The sequence below is a fragment of the Symphalangus syndactylus genome, chromosome 6, assembly GCF_028878055.3.
Source record: "Symphalangus syndactylus isolate Jambi chromosome 6, NHGRI_mSymSyn1-v2.1_pri, whole genome shotgun sequence".
Lineage (NCBI taxonomy): Eukaryota > Metazoa > Chordata > Mammalia > Primates > Hylobatidae > Symphalangus > Symphalangus syndactylus.
The window spans coordinates 109,691,089-109,711,138 of NC_072428.2; the positions used below are offsets into that span (position 1 = coordinate 109,691,089).

General features: G+C 32.9%; 1 long non-coding RNA gene across 1 annotated transcript in view; it reads right to left on the minus strand.

The window, feature by feature from the left end:
• Positions 1-8,215: 8,215 nt before the first annotated feature.
• The window catches only part of LOC129484934 (uncharacterized), a 154,057-nt gene continuing 142,222 nt past the window's right edge, over positions 8,216-20,050 (minus strand). The window contains exons 3-4 of the long non-coding RNA XR_008658570.2: positions 10,232-10,305; positions 8,216-8,428 (exon numbers count right to left, since the gene is read on the minus strand). This is a non-coding gene — a long non-coding RNA (uncharacterized lncRNA). The remainder of the gene's footprint in view (positions 8,429-10,231; positions 10,306-20,050) is intronic.

Genomic DNA, 20,050 nt, shown 5'->3' on the forward strand with positions numbered 1-20,050 from the left:
TGTTGGATAAGCCCACATGGCAAAGAACTTCAGAAGGATTCTAGAAATTGAGTGTGGCCATCAGCAAGAAACTAAAAGCCTCAGCTTTGTGGCCAAAAAGGAAATGAATTCTGCTAACTTGAGAAAGCTTGCAAAAGGTTCTTTCTCCAGTTGAGTTTGTGTAAGACCAAAGTACTGGCTGACACATGCATTACAGCCTAATAAGAATCTGAAGCAGAGAACCCAGCTAAGCCATGGACAGACTATAACCCACAGAAAACTGGAAGATAATGTGTATTATTTTTAAATTGCTTAGTATTTGATGATTTGTTACGTGGCAATAAACAATGACTATATGGATTTTCATATATTAACATGGCCAAATTTCCAATAACCTTATGAGTCAGAAGTCTGTGTTTTACTGATGAGAAAACTAAAGAAAGAGAGATTAAGTAATTTATTCAAATCATTTATCAGAGCCAAGATTACCAATGAGGACTGCCGTTTCCATAGCCCTTGTTTTTAACAACCTGCTGTATTTCCTTGCTAAAAAAAGTTTCTGAAAATTGATTGATTTATTAACCAAGAACACTAATCCTTCTTTATATGTTGATTCAATTTTATGAGTTATTTCTGTTGATTCAACTCTATTTTCTATGGTTTTGACTAATATAACACAAAAACATTTTTTTTACTATCAAGCCAAACATACTATCTAAAATATATATAAAAATTTCAAATCATTTAATAAAATTAAATACATGGTTGTAAGTGTTTTATTTTAATTTATTATTAGGTTAGCTAGTGGCTAAAAATACTGAATGGCCCTAGATGGCTCTCAGGTGATCTTCTCTCCTAATACTTCAGGCTGTTTTTACCTGGTAATCTCAGAGCAGCAGGAAAATCAGAGCAGAAAAAAGCAGGGCTTCTTGAGCCCTTTCCCAGAATTTGCACAAAATTTACTTGTGCTTCATTCTGTTGGTTAAAGCAGTTCCCAAATCCAGCACAAACTCAATAGACAGGGAAATGGAACCCACCTCTTAATGCAAGGAGATGCAAATTATTTATGATAATTCTAGTCTTTCACCCCAAAATTGTGAGTCTAACTCATGAGTATATTATTTAAATAAAATGTCTAAAAATTGCCTAGGCAAAGTAGAATGTTTAGAGGAAGGGCTTTCTAGTCAAAATACCATAATAAGATATACTTATCTACCTAATTTTAGAATGTCAAGAAACAAAAGTGATACATCATCTCCATAACATGGAGCATACTTTTGGGAGATATGAGAAATTATCTTGAGGCAAGTGTATCTTCTAACTTTTCTTTAAATTATTAAACAACAGAAAAAGAATGTCATGTGTGATGATAAATACAGGTGAGCAAGAGGAATTAATGTGAATATTTTCCATAGAAAGGAAATTATACTTTCTACATACTTATATTAGAGAGGCACATTTGTTTTATAACTCCCACACTACCTCTTTTTCATTTACTTATAAAAACATACAAATCAAAAAATGTTCTTCTAGGGTAGAGTTATTTTAACATACATATTTATATGCCTCTACAAATACTATTGAAGTCCTTAATAGAGTAAAGATTTTTAATAAATATGTAGCTTGAATGTAATCAAATATATTTCTTGTTTCTAACTGGAGAAGGAAAAACAAGTATTTTTGTCAGGTGGCATTACTCAAAATTCAGGCAGAATTTTAAGATGGCCTCTCAAGGTCAGTCTCAAGATTGATGCCTTCTGGTGGATATGCCTGTCATAATCTCAGGCACAGCGATTTTGATGGGTCATATTCCCATATTTAAGATACATTATATGTCACAATGGACTTTTAAAAAGGGAGATTATCCAATCAGGCTTGACCTAATCTCATGAGCCCTTTAAACCTGGATTTTGAGGTCAGAGACAGGAAGTCAGGAATTCTAAGCACAAGAGATTCAACAATGTCTGAAAATTTCTGCTGCTGGCTTTAAAGGTAAAAGGCACAGCCCCTCAGTCCTTAGAGAAAGTGAATCTAGGGACTGAATTCTACCAACAATCTGAAGGAGCTTGGAAGAGGATTGTAGCTCCAGGTGAGACATTATCTGTGACACCGTGACTTCTACCATGTGAGACCCTAAGCAGGGAAGCCTGGTATACTGTATTCATGGTCTGATTTCTGCCATACAGACTGTGAGTTAATACACTGGTATTGTTTTAAGCTGCTAAGTTTGTGGTAATTTGTTGCCACAGCAATAGAAAACTAATCATTTGGAGAAAAATTAACACTACCAAAAGAAGAAAAAAAACTAAAATCATTGTTTTCTGCTACCTCACTCTTCTATATCCCACATAAAATCATTTATTTTTTAGACTCTAAGGTTAGTTAAATAACATGAGGTTTATTTCCTACAAAATTTCCTACCAATACTTACAGGCCACAAGGCAAAATGTCTGGCTTTCTAAAAGATAACATCAGCTACTCTTAAAAAAGTTGTGTCAATATTAATTTAAGAGGTCTTTTGCACAAATGCTAGTATTGATAAATTGATTGTCTTCTTCTCATTCATTTAGTTTACAGAATATATAGTATACATCAGTTTAAATTATGTATGTGAACATTTATGTTTCTGACGGTTATTAATCATTCACAAGATGAATGTAAATGACAATTTCACAATGCATGTTTTAAATCTGCAGAACAAAGAGATAAAATCAAATACAATCTAGGTGATAAAAGGTTTCTGCACTAATCATACTGCTAAATCTTTATATGCTTTTGAGCAGAATGTGTTTTTTTCCCAGAGAAACTATTGATCTGTGTACTACTTTCTTCCAATAAATGACTTCACATTAAACTCAACTAACTCAGTTAAAGATTTTATCATCCTGAAAACTTATCATCTTCGTTTAAATCACTGGAATTTGTATTCTCACATTTCCCCGAGTTCATTAAAATTTGGTCCCCAAATAAAGTATATATTTTATATCTACCTAGAGTAAACTCAACTCTGATATACTTACATTGTTTTATAATCCTTATGTTCTAAATAATATCTCATTGCCATCATAACTTCATATAATTTCTTTATAATTATTTGTAATACAATATTTGCTATGTTTAAAATATGTTGAAAATTTAAAAAGTATTTTATGATTGATTTCAGCTGCTTTACCCACATTTTATATCAGAGGTTTTATTCCTTCTGTTAAAGTGATGAAGTTTTTGCCTCAAGGAATTTACATGCTAGTGAAAGAATATGACAATTAAAACATGAACTAACAATGAGAGTATAATTTCAGATTGTCAGGAATGCTATACAAAAGGATAAAAAAGAAGGAAGGATAAGCAAAGAATATGAGTGGAATATTTTAGATTGGATGGACGAGGGGTGTAGCTACGTGAGGAGAGAACAAAGTCATGAGAAAGAGTCAAGTAAAGATGGAAAAGAAAAGGCACATGTTACAACAAATATAATGGTCCTTGTCAGAGACAAACTTGGTACATTTGACAAATAGAAGAAAAAAAAAACAGAAAGACTGGGACATAATAAGAAAGGAGAAGAATGTTTTGAGGGGAAGTCACACATGAAGGAATGAAAGAAATCATGCAGGCCTTTAAAAAATAGACTTACCTGTAATGGCAAATTACATATAAATAAAGGATTTGATTTATTTTGACTTTATAATGTTCAAATTGTACTGCTTTATAGAGAAACGTGCTAGGGAAAAGAGAAGAAAGGGTATTGTTTATGGCTACTGATTTACTCGAAGAAATGCAGTACATGTAGTTCAACCATAAAAAATTAAGGTTTTGTGATTTACCAGAGCAACAGTATAAGTGATGAGACATGGTTGAATTTAAGAGATATATTTTGAAAACAGAGTTGCAGATGAAGTTTAAGCTGATGGCTTAAGGGTTGATGGTCAGTCTAAAATAAATCAAAGATAACTAACTTAATTTGGATTTTCCCTAAAAGCAGACCTTGAGAAGAATATTAGAATTTCAGATTTTTAATGAATTAATCTCATAAAAGACATATGAAGGAGTGAAGACAGTGAGATAGAGAAGGAAGACAAGGCAATATAAAGGTATGCTAATCTTGGAAGCTGATTCTTTTGAGATCTCTAGGGGAGTGTTTAGAATGCTTTTTTACATATCTCGTATAGCCATATAAAAGACAACACTGGGCAATTTACTTGCCAGCTTTTCTTCCTTGTTTATGAGCAATGGAACTTTTGGACATTTAATTTTCCTCTACACACACATTTCTAAGCTGTGCTTATTGTGGTCAAGTTGCTACCAAAAGCAATCTGATTATTTTGATATTTGGGACATCAATATTGGGTAAATAGCAGGGGAGGATGAGATGTGAAAGACACAACCTGGCCAACATGGTGAAACCCCGTCTCTACTAAAAATACAAAAATTAGCCAGGCATGGTGGCATGCACTTGTAACCGTAGCTACTCAGGAGGCTAAGGCAGGAAAATCGCTTGAACCCAGGAGGTGAAGGAGGTTGCAGTGAGCCAAGATCGTGCCATTGCACTCCAGCCTGGGCGACAGAGCGAGACTCTGTCACAACAAACAAACAAACAAACAAAAAACATCAAGTAGGCATTCATTAAATATTAATTGTACAACACGATGCTTAAAACCACTGACTGGTTAGCTATGCTAAAAGCTGATGGAACATTGAAATGTGAGAAAGTAAAAGTAGGAAGCATGGCCAACTTGCTTGAGTATTTCTTCCATAGTATAGAACAAAACAGAGCAGTAGCTAGAAAGCAAGGGTTGAATTTTTCATCAAGAATGTTACAGCATTCAGTATATCTTCAGAAATGTTAAGAAGAGAGAGAGGAAAGCAATAATGTAGTACAGGAGTTAATTATAGGAGAAGCCATTCAGTAGGTAAGAGATAGAATACTGTTACCAATTGATGTCCCATACTTCTAATAAAACTGGAATGAAGGCAAAATTTGCAAGTAAGATTCAGAATTTGAGATGGGGGAGTAAGATTGTAATGTTACTGGGTTTATTTTCTTAGTGAAATTAAAAGCATGGTCACATGTTATATTATGAGAGAAAAAGGAGAACTATTTGAAGTAACAACGGGTAAGAATTAATGACAGTCAACACCCCACAGAGCCAGGAAGATCAAAGAACAACAAAGAAGACAAATATCAAAATATCTACATATAGTCATTTAATATTTAAACTGCAGAAAACCAGTGACACAGAGAAAATCTTGATAGAAATCAGAGGAATAAAATAAATATAAATATACCTTACCTACTGAGTAATAATAAGACTTAGAGTAGACTTCTTATAAGAAAGCATGAAAGCGAAGTAAGAGTAAGCAAAACATCTAAAGTGTTGATAAAAACAAACAAAACATCCAAACCATCAAACTAGAAGTATATTTCCAATGAAATCATTCTTCTATAAAGAAAAATGGAGAGTTTTTCAGACATACATGCACATGCATATATACACACATACACACACACACACACACACACTCACAATTGAAGGAAATCATCACCAGTAGAACTTCTCTGCATAGATGTTGATAAGAAGTTCTTTAGGGAGAAGAAAAATGACATAGGCCAGAAACTCAAATCTATCAAACAAAAAAGCAGCAGAGAAAGAAGGTAAATGAAGAAAAATAAACAAAGATGACAATTTTCTTATTCTTAATTTATCTAAAAGATAACGCTGTTTGTAAGGTAATAATAGTAACAATGTATTGAATGATTAAAGCATACAAATAAATGACATGAATGTGACAATAATATCTTCAATGTTGAAAGGGAAGAACTGGGAATTCATTGATATAGATTACCTTCATTATCCATGAAGTAGTATAATGTTAATTTATGATGAAATAAGATTTGTCAAACATGTATATTGGAAATTCTAGAAGTATTACATAATTTTTAAAATGAGTAAGATTAATATGCTAAGGGATGAGATAAAATGGAGTCATAAAAAAATTACAACCAAAAAAGATAAAAACTGAAGGAAAAGAAAAAAAGAATAAATGTGACTAATAGAAATCAGTTACAAACATATTATATACTAAATATTTTCATCTAAAAATCTACATAAAATTATAGCTCAGAGTTAGTCTTAATGTTAAGACCAAATTAATGCATATAAATTAATAGATAATCTGTTAGGTAGTTGGCAGATCCCAGGATTTAATACAGAATATGTCCAAACAATCTAATTGTAGTACAGATGTATGAAAGAATTTCACTGAAAGTGTAGGAGAAAAAGTTGCCTAGCTAAATAACTAAAAGGAAAAGAAACCGTACATAAGAATTGTATGTAAGCACTGGACTCTTCTCAATAAATCACTTCATGTGGAATTGGGTTAACAATTCTGAAATGCTTATACAAGTATACTGGAAAGGAGCAATTTGGGAAATGAATGGCGGAGGATGGGAATTAGATAGATGACTGTTGGAGGAAACAGCTCCAGATAAGCAAAAGGAAGATGCTAGAATGATCCATGTAATAATATTAGAGTCATCGGTATGAACTAATGCTTAGCTTAAAATTGATATAGATGATTATGTATAAATTTTTACATATGCATGTATACATAGATTAGTATACATACATACATTTCCCATTCCATCAGCTGAGACTAACAGTAACAAACCCCAGAAGCAAGAAGTACACCTAACACTAAAATCTTCATTTCTATATTATTTATTTATTTATTTATTTATTTATTTATTGCGGTAGGATCTCTCTCACTCTTGCTGGAGTGCAGTGGCATGATCATAGCCCTCTGTAGCCTCAACCTCCTGGGCTCAAGGGATCCTTCCACCTCAGCCTCTTGAATAGTAGGAATACATGTGTGTGCCACCATGCTTGGCTATTTTTTTAAAAATTTTTTGTAGATATGAGGTCTCCTTATGTTGGCCAAGGCAGTCTCAAACTCCTGGCCTCAAGCAATCCTCCCACCTTGGCTTCCAAGAAGTGCTAGTATTATAAGCATGAGCCAGTATGCGTACCCTAAAATCTTCATGTCTAATGTCATTCTCCAATAAAAGGAGATAGGATTCATCGAAGAAACAGCTGATTCTAGGACTAGGAAAGAAAAGATACAAGACAAGCTGGTGCATTTCAGAGTACCATAATGTAAAGCATGCTCAAAACACACCACACACACAAACACACACACACACACACACACAAATTGATTTTGATATGTCAAAAGTACACAGGAGTCAACTGAAAGAGCTCCCGTTGTCTACATCTGAAAAAAGTTGAAGAACAAAATAAAATTGTATTAAAATATAACCCATAACATAAAATATACATCCATCAGTTTATACTGATATAAATAAATAATTCAATAAATAAATGAATGGAAGAGAAGAAACAAATCTCCCATGCAGAAGAATCTCAAATAATTTAGGCATCTCTCAAGAAAGTGGAACATAACTCTAATTATTAGGTGTGAGCTACACATAAAGATGTCCTTCTAGGTGACTGCGGTAAAAAGACTAAAAAGAATACCTTCACAATGCAGAAACCTGACAACACTACCTCAGCCAGGAGATGAAGGTAAATATCAACAGTGATATGTCAGGTTGATAGTTTGGACCATTGATATGATGTTTGGGAAAATGGCATTTTACATCTATGCCTTTCCTCCCCAAATCCCATAACCCAAGTCAAATTATGAGAAAAACACCAGACAAATCCTACTGAATAATATTCTACAAAATGTCTGACAAGTTATTCTCAAAATTGTGAAGGTCATCGAAAACAAGAAAAGTCCGAGAAATCATCAAAATTAAGGTAGGCAAATGTGACATGACAACTAAATACAATGCAGTATCCTGAATGGGCTTATGCATGAAACATAAAAAGAAAATATGAATAAAGCATGGCATTTACATAATGATAACAATAATAATATAAAAATCAATATCATTTCAGTAATTGCAATGAGTGTACAATGCTTACCTAAGAGTTTAATAATAGAACTTGTAGCAGGGTATGTGGAAATTGGAAACTCTGTATTATGATATCCTCACAGTTTTCTGCAAATCTAAAATTGTTCTAAAATAGTTTATTAAAAGTAAAAGACAACAAATAGTGATGAAATATGTGATAGAATTTATTTAGATGGTCTTTGGAGAAAGATGATAACTAAATTCAATGTCTCATCCTAGGGTTGGTGGCTTTTTAGGCACTTTGCAGTGGTGACACAGCAATGAATTAAGTCGCAGTAGCAGGTAGAGAGGTCATCTGTTGGCCTCTTTTAAAACCCACAAAATGGGCGTGGTGGCAAGTGCCTGTAATCCCAACTACTAGGGAAGCTGACGCATGAGAATCTGTTGAATCTGGGAGGCAGAGGTAGCATTCAGCCAAGATTGCCCACTGCACGCCAGCCTGGGTGATGGAGTGAGACTTGGTGTTTTCTTCCTCTTTTTTAAAAAAACACACAAAACTATGTGTCACTTAAGAGCCTAATATGTGTGGGTACCTCATACTATGCAGAAGAGAAATAGTTATATTCTCTTTATTTTTTGGTTTATATTTTTATTTTCATAGTTAAAATATAGTACATGTACAATGATCAGTTGTAATAGAAAACAGACACTAGAAACATTAAGCTCAAGTAATACAGTACCCATACTATGCCCTCCACATGACACACATACTAAGTTTAATCGGAAAATCATTATTTATATTCATTCAGATACATTTCAGAGACGATTTTCTGAATAAGTCTTCGCTTTCTTACAGCTTTTATCATACAAATTACATTTGTATATTTGGTTGTTTTCCTTCTGCTCTGAATAGTCCTTTTTTAGGTACAGTTGACAGAAACAACGTTGTCTGACAGAATGAAAAATTTAATGCTTAGCTTGAAATAAAAGGGAGCACTTAGTGTTGTGGATATGGAAAACAGAATTGGTGTGTATGGCATATTTTTGAGACAATTTATGACTCAAGAAGTTTTCTTTCTTTTTTTGTTTCATCTTTTATTGTCCCAAGTTTTATTAAGGAGAATTCACAATTTTATTTTCTGATATAACAACTTCAAGTATCCCATTAGCAGAGTGATTTTATTTTTATTTAATGTAGAGGAAAAGAATTAGTTCTTCTGGCATTTGTTACAAGGAACCTTTCTATTTCAGTTTCTATTAGTAAATTCTGATTCCGCCTCAAGGCTTGACAAAATCCAGAATTTGTACTGAGTTTATTCACATGTAGGGAAGGGAATTGGAAAGTAAATCTGATCTGCTGAGACTTAGATAGGCTTATTATCTTTAACACGTTATGTAGTCAAATACTGACTAAGTAAAACTTTCTGAGGAGAAAAAGAACTTGTATTCTTAAGTTTCATTGCCAAAGTACTTCTAAGTTACTATGCATTTTAAAATAAAATATTGGAAAATATATTACTGTTAATGAGAGATAAAGAAGTAAAATATGTTAATGGGTGTTTTGATACCTAAGTAGAATACACAATAAATACCCTACAATATTTAAATTGCACATATCTGAAAACCAACTTTAAATATTCAAATGAAAATTTAAATATATCAATAAAACCTACTACTTACTGTGTAATATCAATGAAAATGCTAAACATGAGAGTTTGAGGTTGAAGCATGCTCCAGATAAATTAAGATTTAAAAACATAAAATTGGCCAGAGGGCAGGAAACACCAATAATAAGAAACTAATTGAATTATAAATAAAGAAACTGTAGTTGCACATTTATCATAAATAAGGCACAGTTTAAGTTGTTGGAGGCTCTATCCACTTTTGAAAGAACAGAGAGAAATCAAAAGTCACATAATCCAGGGGAACTACAAAATACCAGAAAGATGAAGTCAAAGACCCAAAATATTATGACAGAATTAGAACCTGGAGTTATCGCAGGAGATGATCCCATGATTTGGAAACATGGTGAATTTGGAATGCCAACGGGGATAGTATGGAATGCATGGATAAAATAGAAGAAGGTAAGGTTAGAGATAGTGTAGCTGTGAGTCAATAATGAGATCCTTTATAAAATTCTTTGTGTTTTATTTTGAGAAACAAACTTTATCAACTAAAGTACAGCACTGATACGTAATTTCCTGTCTTTTGTCTTACACTTGCCAGTCAAACATCATTTTGCAAAGTTACTTGGTGTATTAGTCTGTTTTCACACTGCTATAAAGATACTACCCAAGACCGCGTAATTTATAAACAAAGGATGCTTAATTGACTTACAGTTCTGCATGGCTGGGAGGGCATCAGGAAACTTACAATCATGGCAGAAGGGGAAGCAGGCACATATTACATGGCTGCAGGCAAGAGAGAGGGAAGAGTGAAGGAAAAACTTCCAAAAACTTGTAAAATCATCAAATCTCATGAGAACTCAGTCAATATCACGAGAGCTGCATGGGGGAAACTGCCTCCAGATCCAATCACCTCCCTCCCTCAACACATGGGGATTATAGGTCCCCCCCTCAAAACGTAGGGATTATAATTTGAGATGAGATTTGGGTGGGGACACAGAGCCAAACCATATCACTTGGGTGACTTTACACCATTTTTCTACACTTCTTTAATTAGGTTATATTATACACTTCTAATAGTTAGGTTCTCTTGTTATAGTCTACCTTCTATGTCAGGATCCTCTGACATCTACTTTGACTTTTATTTTTTAATTGCACACATTAATGTTCACATTTTGTGCTGAAAATTTCTACAGATGCTGAAAATGCATAGAGTTATATATTTACCACTCCAGTAACACAAAAATTAGTTCTTCCATTCTAATAAAACCCCCTTCTCAAAATTTGCACCTTCACAAATCCCTGGCAATCACAGATCTATTTTACACATCTATAGCTTGCCTTTCACATAATGCCATATAAATGAAATCATACAGTGTGCAGCATTTCTCTGGTTTCTTCCACTTAGCACTATTAATCTAAGACGCATTCATATTCCTCCATGAATAAATAGCCAACTTTTTATTACTGAATATTATTCCATTGTATATTTGTACCGTAGTTTACACATTGACTCCAGGTTTGGCTTCTAAAAGTGTTTACATACCTATTTTTGTGTAGGCAGAATTTGTTCAGTATGTTTGATAAGTACATAGGAACAGGAATACCAAGCATTGTGGTAGGATTATTTCTGAATATATAAGAAATTGACAAACTCTCTTTCAAAGTGGCTCTACCATTTTTGCATTCCCACCATCAATAAATGTGGATTTCTCTTATTCTGCATCGACTCCAGCAATGAGCATCATCCTGTGATTTTCTACAGCCATTCCAATAAGTGGATAGAGATATCAAATTGTGATTTTAACTTGCATTCCTCTAATGATAAATGATGACATGGCCATCTTTCCTATGTTTATATGTCATCTGTATAATTTTGGTGAGTGGTTTGTTCATACTTCTTGCCTAATTTTAATTGGGGTTTTCATTTTCTTATTAAGTTTTAGGGGTTTTACTAAATCTTCTAGACAAAATTGTTTATTAGACATATTAATTGTAAATATTTTATCCAATATGTATAACTTTTATTTTTTCTTGCCTTATTTGCACTAGCTAGGACTTCCAGTACAATGTTGAAAAAGGGTAATGCCACAGGATATCTTTGCCTTCTTCTTAATATTTGTGGGTGTACTGGTCAGTATTTTGTGTCAATTTGGCAAGATATCATCCCCAGATATTCCACCAAATACTAATCTGGGTGTTATTTGAAGTTATTGTGTAAGTATGATTAACAGCTACAATCTGTTGACTTTAAGTAACACAGAATATCCTTGATAATCTGGGTGGACTTGATCCAATCAGTTGAAAAACCTTCAGAGCAGAACTGAGGTTATGTGAAGGAAGAAAATATTCTGCCTGTAAAGTATACCGTCAGCTCCTGCCATAGTTTCCAGCCTGCCCTTCCTGAGAGCCTGTCCTTCCTGGCAGCCTGCCCTGTGGATTGCAAACATGCCTCGTCAGTCCCCACAACAGTATAAGCCGATGTGTATAACACATCTATCTGTCTGCCTGTCTATTTATCGATGCAATATCCTAATAGTTATTTTTTTTCTGGTGGAATCCTGATTAATACAAAGGTATGGAATCCTCATTAAATGTTATTGTGACAACAAACTTTCAATTTATGCCATTTATTAAGCTATTTATGAAACATTCTAAGCTAGGTTTGACTTCAGGATTATTCATAATTTATTTGTATTTTTAATAATTTTATAACTGATTAAATCCCATTATAAGCATGTTGGACTTTACAGTCTCAATCAACTTTGTAGCCATGTATGAGACATCAAGTTCTAAATAAACATATTTTAATAGAAGTGCTAAATCATTAATGACTACATACCTTCCACCAACAGGCCAGCCACCACATGGAAACAAAGAACGTTAATCTTTATCTGTGGTCAGAGCTAGTCTTCACTGAGAAATTGACTACTGCTTACAGGAGGCTTAACACAAGAGAAGGGTTTCCTTTATAGCAGGTTCCAAACAAGCCAGCAAACAAATAAAGCATAAAAAATTTGAATAAAAAATAACTGTAATGAATTTTGACATAGAATTTAAATCTCTGGCAAAGAATTTGTATTTTTAATTGAAACAGTACTGCTTTGCAAAATGTATTAACATCTGTTATGTACAGGCTATTCCTAGGTTATCTGAATATTTTCATTGAAAGCAAGCATAATTTGCAGTTTCTTCATTGTTGATTTTTTAAATTAATGATTATATATAATTGCATTAATATATGTATATACCTTCTTTATAATTAAGTTATTAAAATATTGGTATCAAGTGTTTTAATTGATATGGCAGACTTATAAAACTACTACTAAAATTGTTTTTAAAAAATTGTAAATGGAAATATAAATGTCAAAAATACCAATTTTTTGAAAAAGTGAATGGTCATTACTCAAATAGGCAACAAGGTTAAAGGTTCTGTATCATCCATTTTATACCTATATTTTACTTGTGAGTTTACTGGAATGTATTGTCCTTGTTATAATTTTGTCCTGAAATAATTTTGATTCACATATGCATATAGGTTCTCATATACCCTAAGTATTATACATATAAATTGCATATTATGGACCCAGAAATTAAATGAGGTCTCAGTCTCAAATATTTCAGAAGTACTAAGGTATGTCAGTTCTCTGGGGGGAAAAAGGCTCATACTTAAATGTGCATTTAAAATTTTTCAAAAGTGTTTCCTTCTCATTCTACAGTACAAAACATGAAAACCATAATTTTCATCTCTTGAAATAAACATTTTTAAGAAGATAGCATTTCAGGTTTGGACAATATGTCATATCTTGCATGTCATTTTGCATAAGATGTACTGGTTCCACAGCTTTACCTTTAATGTAATTGAAGCTATGGAACCAGTACATCTTATGCAAAATGACATGCAAGATATAACATATTGTCCAAACCTGAAATGCTATCTTTTTTTAATTAAATGATGCATGAGATTACATAGATTACAAAATGTATTCATCTCCACTTTAATATTGTTTATTTAGAATTCCTTTACTAAACCTTATCACAATTTAGGCATATTTTTGTATCTTCCCAAATTAACTATCAACTAGTTATTGTACACACAAAACCTATTCCTTGAGAATTTGTCCATGTATTTTTTTCTACTTTATACATCCAGCTTCTCAAATATACCCACTCCTGTTCCAACTCATACTCAAATTCTCTCCATACTACCAGATAGAAATCAAATAAAATCAAGTTGCATAAAGCATACTCCTGAGTAAAGAGAGAGCCCATTAAGTTCTTTTATCAAAACCAGTACTTTACAATTTTGTACTACACTTATGATGCACTTCCAACTTTTTATTATAACCATTCATATAAAAAATTCTTATACTGTACAATTTTTAGGGCAGTTTCTCAAATTGCATGCTGTATTCTACTGCATGGGAATAGTGACACAAAATGAGTAAGAATTAAAGTACATATAGATATTGAGGCAAGACTGTTTGTGTAGTTAATGACAAAAATGACTATATCAAGCAGCTCTTGTATACAGAGTTATGGCCTAAAGTTTATTTACTAAATATTTCTAGGGAACAAGGATTTCTATCACATGTGACACTTGTAACTCTTTTTATCTTTTATTTTTATTTTATTTTTATTATATTTTATAATTTCAACTTTTCCTTTAGATTCAGGGAATGCAAGTATAGGTTTGTTAACTGGGTATATCGCAGGATGTTGAAGTATGGGGTACAACTGTTGCCATCTCTCAGATACTGAGCATAGTAATCGAGAGTCTTACAATCTTTGTCCCCCTCCATTCCTTCCCTCTCTATCAGTCCACAGTGTCTATTGTTGCCCTCTTTATGTCCATGAGTACCCAGTGTTTTGCTCCCACTTATAAGTGAAAACATATGGTATTTGGTTTTCTGTTCCTGTGTTAGTTCACTTAGGATAATGACATCCAGGTACATTTATGTTGCTGCAAAAGACATGATGTTGTTCTTTTTGTAGCTACATAGTATTCCATGATGTATATGTACTACATTTTCTTTTCCCAATCTAGCATTGATGGGCACCTAGGTTGTTGATTCCATGTATTTGCTATTGTGAACAGTGATCCTATCAACATACCTGTTCATGTATCTTTTTGATTGAATAATTTAATTTCTTTTGGATGTATATTCAGTAATTAGATTGTTGGACCAAGTGGTAGTTCTGTTTTAGGTTCTTTGAGAAATTGCCAAACTGCTTTCCACAGCGGCTGAACTAATTTACATTTTCACCAACAATGTATAAGCATTCCCTTATCTCTACAGCCTCCCCAGCATCGGCTGTATTTTGACTTTTTAATAATAGCCATTCTGATGGTCTGAGATGGTATCTCATTGTAGTTTTGATTTGCATTTCTCTGATGATGAGTAATGTCGAGCATTTTTCAATGTCCACTGGCCGCTTCTATGTCTTCTTTTGAGAATTGTCTTTTCATGTCTTTTGCCCATTTTTTAGTGGGGTTGTTTTTTGCTTGCTGATTTGTTTAAGTTTGTTATAGATTCTGAATATCAGACGTTTTTCAAATGCTTAGTTTGTGAATATTTTCTTCCATTCTGCAGGTTGTCTGTTTCTTCTGTTGATAGTTACTTTTGCTGCACAGATTTGTTAGTTTACTTATTTCCACTTGTCAATTTTTGTTTTTGTTGCAACTAATTTTTGAGAATTTAGTCATAAATTATTTCCCAAGGCTGGTGTCCCGAATATTGTTTCCTAGGTTTTCTTCAAGGATTCTTATAGTTTTGAGTTCTTACATTTAAATATTTAATCCATCTTGAGTTAATTTTGGTCTATGATGAAAGGGAGGGGTCCAGTTTTATTCTTCTGAGTATGACTAGCCAGTTTTCCCAGTGTCATTTATTGAATAGGGAGCCCTTTCCTCATTGTCTCTTTTCGTTGACTTTGTTGAAGATCAGATGGCTGTAAGGTTGCAACATTATTTCTGGGTTCTCTATCCTGTCCCATTCGTCTATGTCTCTGTCAGTAGAATACCTACAAACTGAATCCAGCAGCACGTCAAAAGGAGTAAGATCCTGTCATTTGTAACAGCATGGATGAAACTGGAGTTGATTATGTTATGTAAAATAATCCAGGAACAGGGACAAACTTTGGATGTTTTCATTTATTTGCGGGATCTAAAAATCAACACAACTGAACTTATCAAGATAAAGACTAGAATAATGGTTACCAGAGGCTGAAAAGGGTAGTGAGGGATGGTGCAGGGGACATGGGAATGGTTAATGGGAACATAAAATAGAACAAATGAATAAGATCTAGGACCTGTTAGCACAACAGGGTGACTATAGTCAACAGTAATGCAATTGTGCATTTTAAAATAACTAAAAGAGTACAACTGAATTCTTTGTAACACAAAGGGTAAAATGCTTGAGGAGGTGCATATCCAATGTAACCTGATGTGACCATGATTCACTGCATGCCTGTATCAAAATATGTTTTGTACCCCATGAATACATATACCTACTATATATCCACAAAATTTAAAAATTAAATATATTTATAAATACATATATGTATATATTTAACACTACTGAACTATACACTTAGAAATGGTTAAGGTGATACATTTTATGTTACATATTTTTTCCTATAATAAAAACTGTATTACTGAAGCTTTCTCAAAACTTCCTAAAATTGGAATAAATTTAAATAGGTAAAAATGAAAAAAAATGGCCATACTTCCCAAAATAATCTATAGATCCAGCGCTATCCCTAGCAAGCTACCAACAACATTTTTCATGGAATTAGAAAAATGTATTCACATAGAACCAAAAAAGAGCTTGGGACTAGCCCAAGCAATCCTAAGTGCAAAGAACAAAGCTGAAAGCATCATATAACCTGACTTCAAACTATACTATAAGGCTATGGTTATGGTAACCAAAACTGCATGGTACTGGTTTATTTTTTAAAAAGCAAAACAACAACAACAACAACAACTTTGAAATGTATAGCCCAGGACAACAACAACAACAACAACAACAACAACAACTTTGAAATGTATAGCCCAGGACAACAACAATAACAACAACAACAACTTTGAAATGTATAGCCCAGCTAATTAAAAACATATTAGATTTATCTTTGCTGCTAATAATATTTATTCCAATATTTTGCCACCTTTAGAAACCCTTCAATTACTCAGAACTATATTGTTATTTGCAGCCATGAATAAGAAGTTTCTCAGAAGATATATTTTTCATTTTCATCACAATTTTTAGGTGAAATAAACTCCCCTCTGCCCCATAAAACACCCTCTATAGAACCAAAAATGAAGTAATACAATAACTTTTTATGATGCAAATTAGGTTTAGTTGAGATAAAATTGATACTTTGCTGTAGAACTCCTAGATATGTTTTAGCAAACAATTGTTTACACCAGTTTATAATGATACAGTAAAAGGGGTTATTTCTCCTACAATTAAATAAACCGTTCTTGGGTCTATCCTTCTTACAAACAAAAGTCTTTTTCTCGTATTACTTTTTCTCTGGAATGTTTCTATTTTTTTGATATACATCAACCAAAACATCACTGCACACAGTATTCTGGTAGACTGGATACATGGGTTTATGAGACTAATATGCAAGTTGTTTTGTTCATAATGCTCCTTGTAACAAATCCCACCATTTTGTTGGCCATTTTGACTACAGCAGCTCATCGGAATGTGGTCCTTCAGAAGAGTCTGCCAAATCTACCTCTATTTCATCTTCTAGGCTTGTTACACATGGCTCAATGCCTATTATAATCTAAGTACAGCATACTTCTGACTATTGATTATAACAATGTTCCCTCTCTAAAAATTCCTTAACTATATTTCAATAATACTATAGTGGGTCTAGGTGTTATGAGTATTTTTCTAAAATCAAATAAATGATATAACACTAAATCACTCCCTGTGATCTAAGTGCTTTTTGGGTTTGGGTTAAATTTATTTTCATTGGGATTTAGTTTAAGACCATAAGGTCTACTTTTTAGAGGAAATACAGGATCACCAGTAGCTATCAAAGACATAGATTTTCTCTTCAGGCCTCTGGCTATATCCCACGTTAGTCAATGTCAAGCCAAAAACTATGGCAAGATATTTTTTAAAAAGGAATTGAGTGCTTTATTGCTGAACAAGTATATGATCAAGTTTTTAAATACAATATATACCAATATTGTTCTTACAGTCTACAATCTAAAGTGACATAAAAATGTCTTTATAGTCCATCAATTACACCATTATTTATCGTTTTCATTTATACATAAAAAATATTTTTTCTGATATGTGCTCTGAAATGAACTATGAGCAAGGAATACAATTCCAAATAAGTAATTTTATTTGCCCTCTTGAATTTAAAGGTCTAATGGGAGAGAGAGCACCATGACTAAATAATTGCTAAAAGGTAATAAATGTTATCTTAGAAGTTTGTACAAGAATTACAGAAGGTTAGCAAAGGGATCCACTAACTTCCACAACATAGGCCAAGCAGAAAATATGAGAGAAGAAAAACAGCGTAGAACCTATTTTGCACATGAGATATGGTGGGATTTAGAAAAATAAGTTATGGATTCTTAAATATTTTAAATATAAGGAAATTTATGTTTGTATTTGCATTTATGTAAGTGTATGTGTGCACATGAACATCTATGTGTGTGTATGGTGTATTTTTGTTATTTGAACCACTTACAAGCAAAATTTCAATACATATGAGATTATTGTTCTGTCAGTCTAATCCATGTACATTTCTCATTTTAGGTTCAGTAGCATACTGTTAACTTTCACTTAAAAAATTAGTATATTACGAATGTTGCTTAAACTTCTGGGGAACTCATCGAGACATTTTCTTAAAGTTGCAATCTAAGTCTACCTTGTGTTGATATAACACAATACCATGACTGGGTAAGTTATAAAGAAAAAAATATTCATTAGAGTCCTTGAAGCCAGGAAGTCCAAGGTCTTGGAGCTATCTAATGAAGTCCTTGTAGCTATGTCATTCCATGGCAGAAAGTGAAATAGCAAAAAAGTCCATCTGAGAGCAAGAGGGTAGAGGAGGGTGAGCTCACTTTTATCAGAAATTTATTTCTGCAATAATGTCATTAATCCACTCATGAAGGTGGATTCCCTCATGGCTTAATCACTTCTTAATACTGCCACAATGGAGATTACATTTGCACATGGTTTTTGGAGGGGGCATTCAAGCCATAGCATATTCTTAAAAAGTACATTGATTCTAATCATTTACGGGATCAAAAATTGTATATGTTGTGATCCATTTTCTTAAAAGAGTAAACACAATGAAAAATTACATGTGATAAGAAGATAATGGCTTGGTATGTTATTCCAACTTCCCAGTATTATTTTAATTCTAACAGTGCCTAAATGCTTTAAAGGAAGAAATAATTTGCAAATTCAATAATGGTGGTCCATTTTGGCCTATATATACTCTCCAATCAGATTTACAGTCAGCCATTTTTAAATCCTTTTTGTCCAGAACAAATAATAGCCCCATGAGGGAAGTAGTGAGATGGAGAAGAAAGAGTGCTTATCTTGGTTTAAATCCTGGCTCTGCTTTTTACTAGATGTATGCTATTGATCAATTTGGTTAAACATCAAAATTATCTAGAACCCTTCTTTCTCTTTGGATATGGTATATGCTTAAAACATGAGAATTTAAGGAAGAAACAAATGAGTTTCATAATGTCACCAGTAGTCTTTTCCTCTACACTCTTTTTCAGCATTCTAATTTTTTAAGTATTTCCTGATCATTAGCTTTCTTCAAGCTAAACCTATATTATGACATGCTTTGCGGACTACCTTTCTACCTCTCCTTCACTCTCACTATCTGATAGCTTTCTTTTTTTTTTTTTTTTTTTTTTTTTTTTCTTTTTTTTTTTTTTTTTTTTTATTTATTTATTTATTTTTTTTTATTATACTTTAGGGTTTTAGGGTACATGTGCACAATGTGCAGGTTTGTTACATATGTATCCATGTGCCATGTTGATTTCCTGCACCCATTAATTCGTCATTTAGCGATAGCTTTCTTTTTAAGTCTTTCCTGTATGTCTTCCTGCCTTACATGTATCTTTCCACAGTAATGTTTATTTACTAATAGATAACACAATGTAGATAAAGGAAACTGGATTTTGGATGTAAGCTATTTTTAACTGGGGTGAGATGATATCTCATTATTGTTTTAATTTTCATTTATCTGATGATCAATAATGTCAAACACCTTTTTATATGCCTGTTTGCTATTGTATGTCTTCAAGCAATGCCTATTCAAATATTTGGCCCATTTTTTGATCAGATTAATAGGCTTTTTCCTATGGAGTTGTTCAAGCTCCTTATGTATTCTGGTTATTAAACCCTTGACAGATGGGTAGCTTCCAAATATTTTCTCCCATTCTGTGGGTGGTCTCTTCACCTCATTGATTGTTTCTTTTGCTATACTGAAGCTTTTTAACTGGATGGGATTCCATTTGTCCATTATTGTTTTGGTT